General features: G+C 37.6%; 1 long non-coding RNA gene across 1 annotated transcript; it reads left to right on the forward strand.

The window, feature by feature from the left end:
- Positions 1 to 951: 951 nt before the first annotated feature.
- On the forward strand, positions 952 to 7,457 carry LOC308634946. Its single transcript, XR_014019116.1, has 3 exons — positions 952 to 1,033; positions 4,140 to 4,320; positions 7,089 to 7,457. It is a non-coding gene; the product is annotated as an uncharacterized lncRNA (long non-coding RNA).
- The last annotated feature ends 689 nt before the right edge of the window (positions 7,458 to 8,146 follow it).

Raw genomic sequence — 8,146 nt, forward strand, 5'->3', positions numbered from 1 at the left:
CATAACCATATTCTAAAAGAATGTGAAGGCAAAGATGGGAGGGTTTTTTTTTTTTTTTGTCTACTTCCTTGGGACTGTTTTCCTTCCTGGTTTCCTCTGAATGCTGTTCTTTCTGCCCAGTAATTCTATACTTACTGGATAGATAGATAGATATGAGCTATTTCTGCTGGGGGAACATGTTCCCATTTGTGACAGTTCTCCACCAGAGGCACTATAATATATGACTGGTTTAGGACCTTAAACATATCAGAGTTTAAGGGTTCTAAACATATCAGAGTCTAATGTACTTTTTTATGTTCTGACACAGGATCTTTAGGAAATAAATTTTGCAGCTTCAGTAAATTTATTTCCTGTATTTTGTGATGCCTCTTGCTATCTGTCTGGATATTTTTCTATAGATGAGCCTTTGAATCTGGTAAATACTTTTAGTGGCATAGTGATTAATCATTTTATCTAAGTATGAACTATTATTATAAGAAATGCTTGTCTTGTTTTAGGAATAACCTAACTGCTTTTTCAGTTAATCAATACCATTTGACTGCCACCTTTGTAGAGGCACCTCTACTGTATACTGTAAGAAGTTACAGAAGAGAGGAAAATATTTCTTGTCTTTGAGATATAGTTTAACATAAGATTTTATAATTTGATGGCTGATAGTATTACTAATAATATTTGCAGAATACCCACCCTGTGGGAACTTATTTTTCAAAAGGTAGCCCACACTCACAAAGTGTTTGAATCCTTTGCAAGGGTGTTTGGTGCTCTTTTAATTGGCTGCTACTTAGAGGGGGAAACCAGTGTTTGGCTTATGAATAAGCCTTCTGTTTTTTCCTATGGCATTTTTAAGCAGCAGAGCTATTGGAATGTTATTTTCAAATGGCACATCATTTTGTAACTGAATGACCGTGATCAGACTATTCAAGTCATGCTGATTTTATGTTCTATTCTTCCAGATGTCATCGTTGCCAAGAAGAGCAAAAATACAGGTCCACACTGCAGTATCCAAAGATGAATTTGCTTGCTTCTCAGAGTTGTAAGCCTCTTGGTTTAATATGATAGTGGGGGAATGAGACATATTTTAAGGAGTAATGTGTTTGTCTCTTACAGACTTGTTAAGTCATTTGGGTGGAAGAAAGCTGTATCTTTTATATTCATTCATACAACAGTATTTCTTGAACTCATGCTGTGATCCAGCCTTTAATGTCGGTGATAAAGTGTTAAATAAGGAGAGAGAAAGTAACTAATTAAATACATAACATAGTATTTACACTGGAATGTAAGCTCCATGAGCATAGTGAGTACTTTATATTACATTAGAGCAGAGTTTCTCAACCTGTGCACTATTGACATTGTATGCAGAATAATTCTTTGTTGTGGGACCTGTCTTTGGCCTTGTAGGATGTTTAGTTGCATCCCTGACTGTTACCCAATAAGCACCCCTCCCACCATTGTGACAATAAAAAATGTCTTTAGATAGTGCCAGGTTTGTGTATTTGTAAATTGTCCCCAGTTGAGAATCTTTGCTGTACAGTGTCATGTTAAGTACTCTTAAGATATTTGTTAAAGAAATAAGTGATTAATGTTAGGTCATAATAGGTACTGTAAAAAAGTAAAGCAGAGCAAGGGATAGAGAACACAGTGATAGTAGTGGAAGGGCATTTTAGATATTCAGGGAGTTCTTTGGTGGATGTGCAGAAATCTAATAAAAATCTGGGAGTTGGCTGTGATTTAAATGTGTTCCCCAAAGGTCCACTTGTAAAGGCTTAGTCTCTGGGTGGTGGTGGTTTTGAGAGTTGGTGGGACCTTTAAGAGGTGAGACCCTGTGAGAGGTCCTTAGTTCATTGGAAGTATGCCTTCCAGGGGGATTGTGAGGCTCTGCTCTGTATCTTTTTGTTTTTGCATTGAGATGTGAACACTGTCTCTAATATGTGTTCCTGCCTTTGCCATCTGTTGCCTTAATCAGAGGCTCAAACAAATGGGGCTGCCTTATCTTGGACTTGAACCTCAGAAACTCAGCTAAATAAACAATTTCTCTGTAAGTTAGTTGTTCAGGTATTTTATTGTATCTTACATAGGAGAGAAATTATATGGAAAGTTCTCAAGGATTAGAATTCCAAATAGAGCAACACATCATTTCTGAGATAGAAATGATTTTGATGTGTTCAGAGAACAGCAAAAAAAACCAGTATGGCCAGTTCATAGTCATCAGACAGAGAGAAGTAGAAAATGAGATTGGAATGAGTAGGATATAAGGGGCTATGTCAGGGTACTAGAATTTTATTTGATGTGGGTTGGGAAGTCACTGGAGGTTTGTGGATAGGGATATGAGCTGATCTGATTTACATTTTTAAAATATCATTTTGGGTTTCTTGGCGGAGAACAGACTATGGGGGGTGAGAATAGAAGTGGGGGGATAAGTTAAGATTATTATAGAAGCCAAGAAATGAAAATGGTAGGAAATGGCCTAATTTGGGATACATTTTGAAGGTAAAGGAGATAGGACATGGTGATGGATTAATTACATTTGGAGTATGAAGGAAAGACAGGCGTTTTTGGAATAATGGAAGAAGTATAGTGTAAGTGTGGTGAAATCGGAGTCCTATTTTGGATTTGGTAAATTTCAAATGATTGTTAGGCATCCCTGTGAAAGTGGATATGCAAGTCTTGAGCTCAGGAGAAGGTCGTTTTGGAGATATGAAATTGAAATTCCTGTACTGACCCATATGACAAGATGACAAGATACATGAGCTAGCAAGAGAGCATGGAGAGAGGAGGAAGAGGACTGAGGACTTATCTCCCTCAGGAGATTCCAACCTTTGGAGGGGAAGGAAGTGGAAGTAAGAGAAATTAAGGGGAAACTTTAGAGAAGGAGGAACACTAAAGGATTATGACTCCCTGAAGGCATGTGGAAGATATTCTCTAGGGGTGAGTGTCAGATGCTGCTGAGGACAGGTGTTATAGGGAATGGGAGTTGACTTAGCTGCCTCAGAACTGCTTCATGTGTAACAAAACGGTATCAGTGTTTGCGTAGGCAGTGTTTGCGTTTTCTTCCTAATAACAAAGATCCCTTTACTTTTGGCAATATTGCCATGTGAAATAGTATTGGTGTGCACTCCTGCTCAGCAGGTGATGAGACTAAGGTGGAAAGGTATCATCTTGCTCAATTTGGTAGTAGGAGGAAACCCTGGTTTTCTAATTCCTTGGTTTTCTAATTCTAGTTCCTTTTAAATCCACTGCTATTATGTTCTAATGATTTCGTGTGTTTTTTGCTTAGTCACAGGCTTAGAATCTACCTCTGCAGAGAACTCAACTTTGAGGATATTATTTGTTCATCCCATCATGATTATGCTCTCCTGTAGCATAATTTAACTAAGAAGTCATTCAGTCAGGCTTTTGCTGCCAAGTGGAATTTAACCAATCGAAAACCCTGACATCTCTATTCACTAGTCTCAGTGAAGTGGTTATCCTTTACCCCAAAACCGATTGAACTGACTTGATAGGAGCATGATGTTCCCTCAACAGAATTCACTGGCTACTTTCTTTCTGCTCGTGCTCTGAGTATTATAATGCTTGGTTGTCAAAAAGTATGATAACTGCACTTGATCCAATGTAGTCAAGATCTGTGAAAGGAAAAGAAGGGTTAATAAAAATAACTGGACAGGCCTTGGTGCTGACTTTTTATGTAATTAGGATGTTTCCTGGAGTCATTACTCATTCCTTTCATTGAATGAATAACAATACAATTTAAATAGATTTGATTAGCACTTAGGAACTTATTTAAGTGCTCTTCACTGTTAAAATTGAAAAGCTCACATTGATTATGTGTGACATGACTTAGTAAATTACTTAAGGTAATAATTGATTTTCCGTGTCATGAAAGTGTGTGTGAACATGTTTGCTGACTAGGTGAGAGGAGAGTGGCAAGACCAGTGATTTATAGTGTATGATATGATATGGGGAAGATGTTTTTATACTCTAATCAACTCTGTTCTTTTAATTCTTAGCAATAATTGTTCACAGCTTATGCTCTTATCACTCCATTTTATCTGAATTTATCAGTTTTTTAAGAAGCATATGTCTGTTTTTTACCTTTGATATATTTTTCCCCCCTGGAAATTCTTCTGTCAATTTACTGCTAGATCATCTGCCTCTGAAGAAGATGACAAGGAAGATAATGCCTGGGAGCCCCAAAAGAAAGTCTCCAGAAGCCGTAAGCAGCCAGCTCCCAAGGAATCCAAACCAAAAAGGGTACCTCGAGTGAAGAAGAACACCCCACTGATCAGTGATGGCTCAGGGGTTGTGGATGTTAAAGAGGAGCTGGTAGGTGCTGAACCTAGATAGGGGGAAGGCTGAAGTGTTTTCCTGATTTGGGATGTTACTTTCTCCTTACATAGAGTAGGACAAAATGCAAATGGAAAAAAAAAATGAAGGGCAGTGGTGTCCTTGTCATGAGTCCTAATAGCATATTTTATATATATGTGTATATACATACATACACACACACACACACACAAATATATATATATATATATATATATATATATATATATATATACAGTATTTTATATACACACACATTTTTGTGGTGCTGGGGATAGAACTTAGGCCTTGTGCATGCTAAGCAAGCATTCTACTTCTAAGTTATACTCCCAGCCTTCTCTCTCTCTCTCTTTTTTTTAAATTTTTTTTTGTTGATAGTCCTTTATTTTACTTATTTATATTCAATCCAGAGAATCGAACCCAGTACCTCACACATGCCAGGCAAGTGCGCTACCACTAAGCCACAACCCTAACCCTCTAACCTTCTCTTAATATTTATCATCAGAACCATTGTGTTTCTTCATCTGCTTTCTTTTTCCTCTCCTAGTAATAATGGCAATATTAGCAAATAGTAATATTGTTAATGAAGCAATATGCTCAACATTGCACTCTTGCGATCTTTTTTTTTTTTTGGTAGGGGGAATTGAACCCAGGGGTGCTTTACCACTGAGCCACAAACCCATCTCCTTTTAAACAATATTTTATTTAGACACAGGGCCTTGCTAAGTTGCTGAAGCTGGCTTTGAACTTGTGATCCTCTTACTTCAGTCTCCTGAGCCTCTGGGATTCTAGGCGTGTACCACTGCACCCAGCTCACTCTTATGATCTTAGTCTTAGCAACAACTGTTGGCTAAGAGAGGTGCTGTTATTTCCAGATATTATAGGTAAAAAAGCTGAGGCAAGTGATTTTAAGTGACTTGCTCATAGTACATAGATAGTATGTGATGGCACTGGTTTTCTAAGTCAGCATTTCAGGAACTCATCTATTTCTCATTAGTGTTTTCACATTAGCCATACTCAGGAGTGATGTATATAATTGGAGTGCTAGTTTAATAATTAACACTTTGAAATAATCACCACAAGGTCTTAAAATTCTGATAGCTAGCACTTTTTCTCCTTTGAGTCTGACCTTAGTTGGGCCATAAATAAGAATCCGAAATTTGCTTGATGAGCATGGACTCAGAATGGGAGACTTGACTGTTTATTGGGTTTACTGAAGGCTTCCTATGGTGGAGCCATTGTGCTTGTCACAGTGACAATTGAATGTTTTAATTGTGTGGAGCTAAGGTAGTCTGAAATATTCATCTCACAGCAGGATTCTCTTACCATTGGGACCAAAATACTTGATCTATTTGCTGAGCTTTCTTCTCTTTTGTACATTACTTATAAGAATGCTGATCATATATTTTTTTAATATTTATTTTTTAGTTGTAGGTGGACACACAATATCTTTATTTCATTTTTATGTGGTGCTGAGGATTGAACCCAGTGCCTCACGTGTGCTAGGCGAATGCTCTACCACTGAGCCTCAGCCCCAGCCCATGCTGATCATATTTGCTTTTTTCCTTTTTCTGTTCCTCTGTGGCTGACAATTCCCTTTATAACTGATATGTTGGTTTTTTAGCTATAGCAATTCATTTAATTAGGTTATTATCAACTCTTACTGCTTCAGCATCATATTATCTTCATATCTCTTTTCTGAATCCATTGTATTTAAGGGATTGAACCCAGGGCCTTATGCATGTTTGGCAAGTGCTCTACCACTGTGCGGCATCCCCAGTCCCGCAATGTCTTTAATAGTCAATAACTCTGGAAAAATATTTGATAGAAGAGAAGATTGGGCATTGTTGTTTTTGTTTGTGCCATCTGTGTTACTTAAATAACTGGAAACAAAGCTAGCATGTGAAACTGTAAGCTTCTTAAAGGCAGAATATATTTATTGCTCTATCCCCAGTACTAAGTGTCTGGTTTCCTACCTTCACAGCTGAGCTGTCACATGGGGAGAGAAAGTGGGGGTGAAGTGAGTAGTCCCTGGATTCCTGTGTAGACTGCTGGATGGACTCTGATTAAAGAAAACGCCTGCTATTACCCTGCTGACATTCTGTTTTCTGTTCTCTCTCCTTTTGATTAAATAGATGGCACATGTAGCTTTTATGAGTGTCTTCTTTCCGTTGTTGATTTTTGATTATAAGTTTTAATCTTTGTTTTCTGGCATGTATAGATTCATTTTTTAAAATTAAACTTTATTTTTAAACAATTCACATGTAGTAGTAAGAAATAACACAGAGGGATTTCATGTACCATTTATCCAGTTGTCCCCAATAGTAAACTCACTTATCTTACAAAATTTTAGTAAAATATTACAATCAGGATGTTGACATTAATAATTTAGATTCCTCTAGTTTTACTTATATTCATTTGTATGTATTTAGTTCTATGCAATTTTATCACATGCATAGGTTTTCATATCCATTATCACAAGGATCCCTAGTGTTGCCCTTTTATAGCCAAGCCCACCTCCTTCCTGCCTCCCCCACTCACATCTCTAACTCTTTGCAATCACTAATCTGTTCATGAGTGTTATATAAATATAATCATGTAGTATGTAACTTTGAGGTTGGCTTTTTCCACACTCAACATGGTTCCCTTGAGAGTCTTCCAAGTTATTGTGTATATCAATAATTTGTTCCTTTTAGTTTCTGAGTAGTATCCTAGGGAAATTGGTTTTTATCTTCTAATTCTTATGTCTTCTCTTTGTGGCTTAATAGAATAGCTCTGTGGCAATTGCTGATGTTGATTTGGAAAAGGAAAAAAAACAAATTGGACACTGTACAGACTCTGAAAACAGCGAAGACAAAAAGGAAAAATTCAGCTCAAAGGACCAAAAAACTGAAAATTGAAGAAGAAATGAGCAAAGCCAGCAATTTAGAGGGTGGGACTAATAGTACAGAAATACCATCAACAAGCACCATGTGGGAAGGTGCATGCAAGAAGGAAGAGAGTGAAGATGACTTTACATTTGGTCAGTCTCCTTTAAAGAAAATCAAGACTGAAATGTGCCCTCAGGGGCAGCCTGTCAAGTTTCCAGCAAGTGCCAACAATATTAACGAGGAAGTAGAAATGAACTGGGACATAGTTCAGGTAAGTGCAGCCATTTCTTATTACTTTAGTTGATTTAATTCCTTCCTTTTGAAATAGGGGTTGTGCTGGTTAAAAAAAGGGTTGGAGTTTTCAACTCCCTCCTCAGTATTGCCACTGATATCTGGATGCTTTGACCACTGGTTCTTTTCTAGAGCATGCTATTTTGTATTATGGCTTATCATCATCATCAGTTCTTTGGCTCAGAGCTGTGAACTTTGTCAAGGTGGGTCTTTGCCTTGGTGTTTTAATTGTGTTAATCAGTTTTCTGTTGCTATAACAGATTCCTGAGATGAACGAATTATAATAAGGAAAGGTTTATTTTGGCTTATGGGTTTGAAGGTTTCAATTCATGGTTGATTGACCCCATTGTTTTTGGGCCTATGGCAGTATACCATAGCAAGAGCATATTTTTGGACAAGTTACTTACCTCATGGCCATCAGGAAGCAGAGAAAGAAAGAGGAAGGTCAGGGTCCCAAGATTCCATCTTGTGACCTAAGTGACTAAGTGACCTAAGATCCTCTACTAAGCCTCATTCTTAAAGGTTCTACCATCTCCCAGTGGTACTCAGCTAGGGACCAACCCTAAGACTTGGGCCTTTGGGGGATATTCCAAATCTAAACTATAGCAGACAGATACTATGTGGACAGATTATACCAACAGATTGAGACCTCAGAGGTTCATTGC

This window comes from Spermophilus citellus, assembly GCF_964194105.1.
Source record: "Spermophilus citellus genome assembly, chromosome: 16".
Classification (NCBI taxonomy): Eukaryota; Metazoa; Chordata; class Mammalia; order Rodentia; family Sciuridae; genus Spermophilus; species Spermophilus citellus.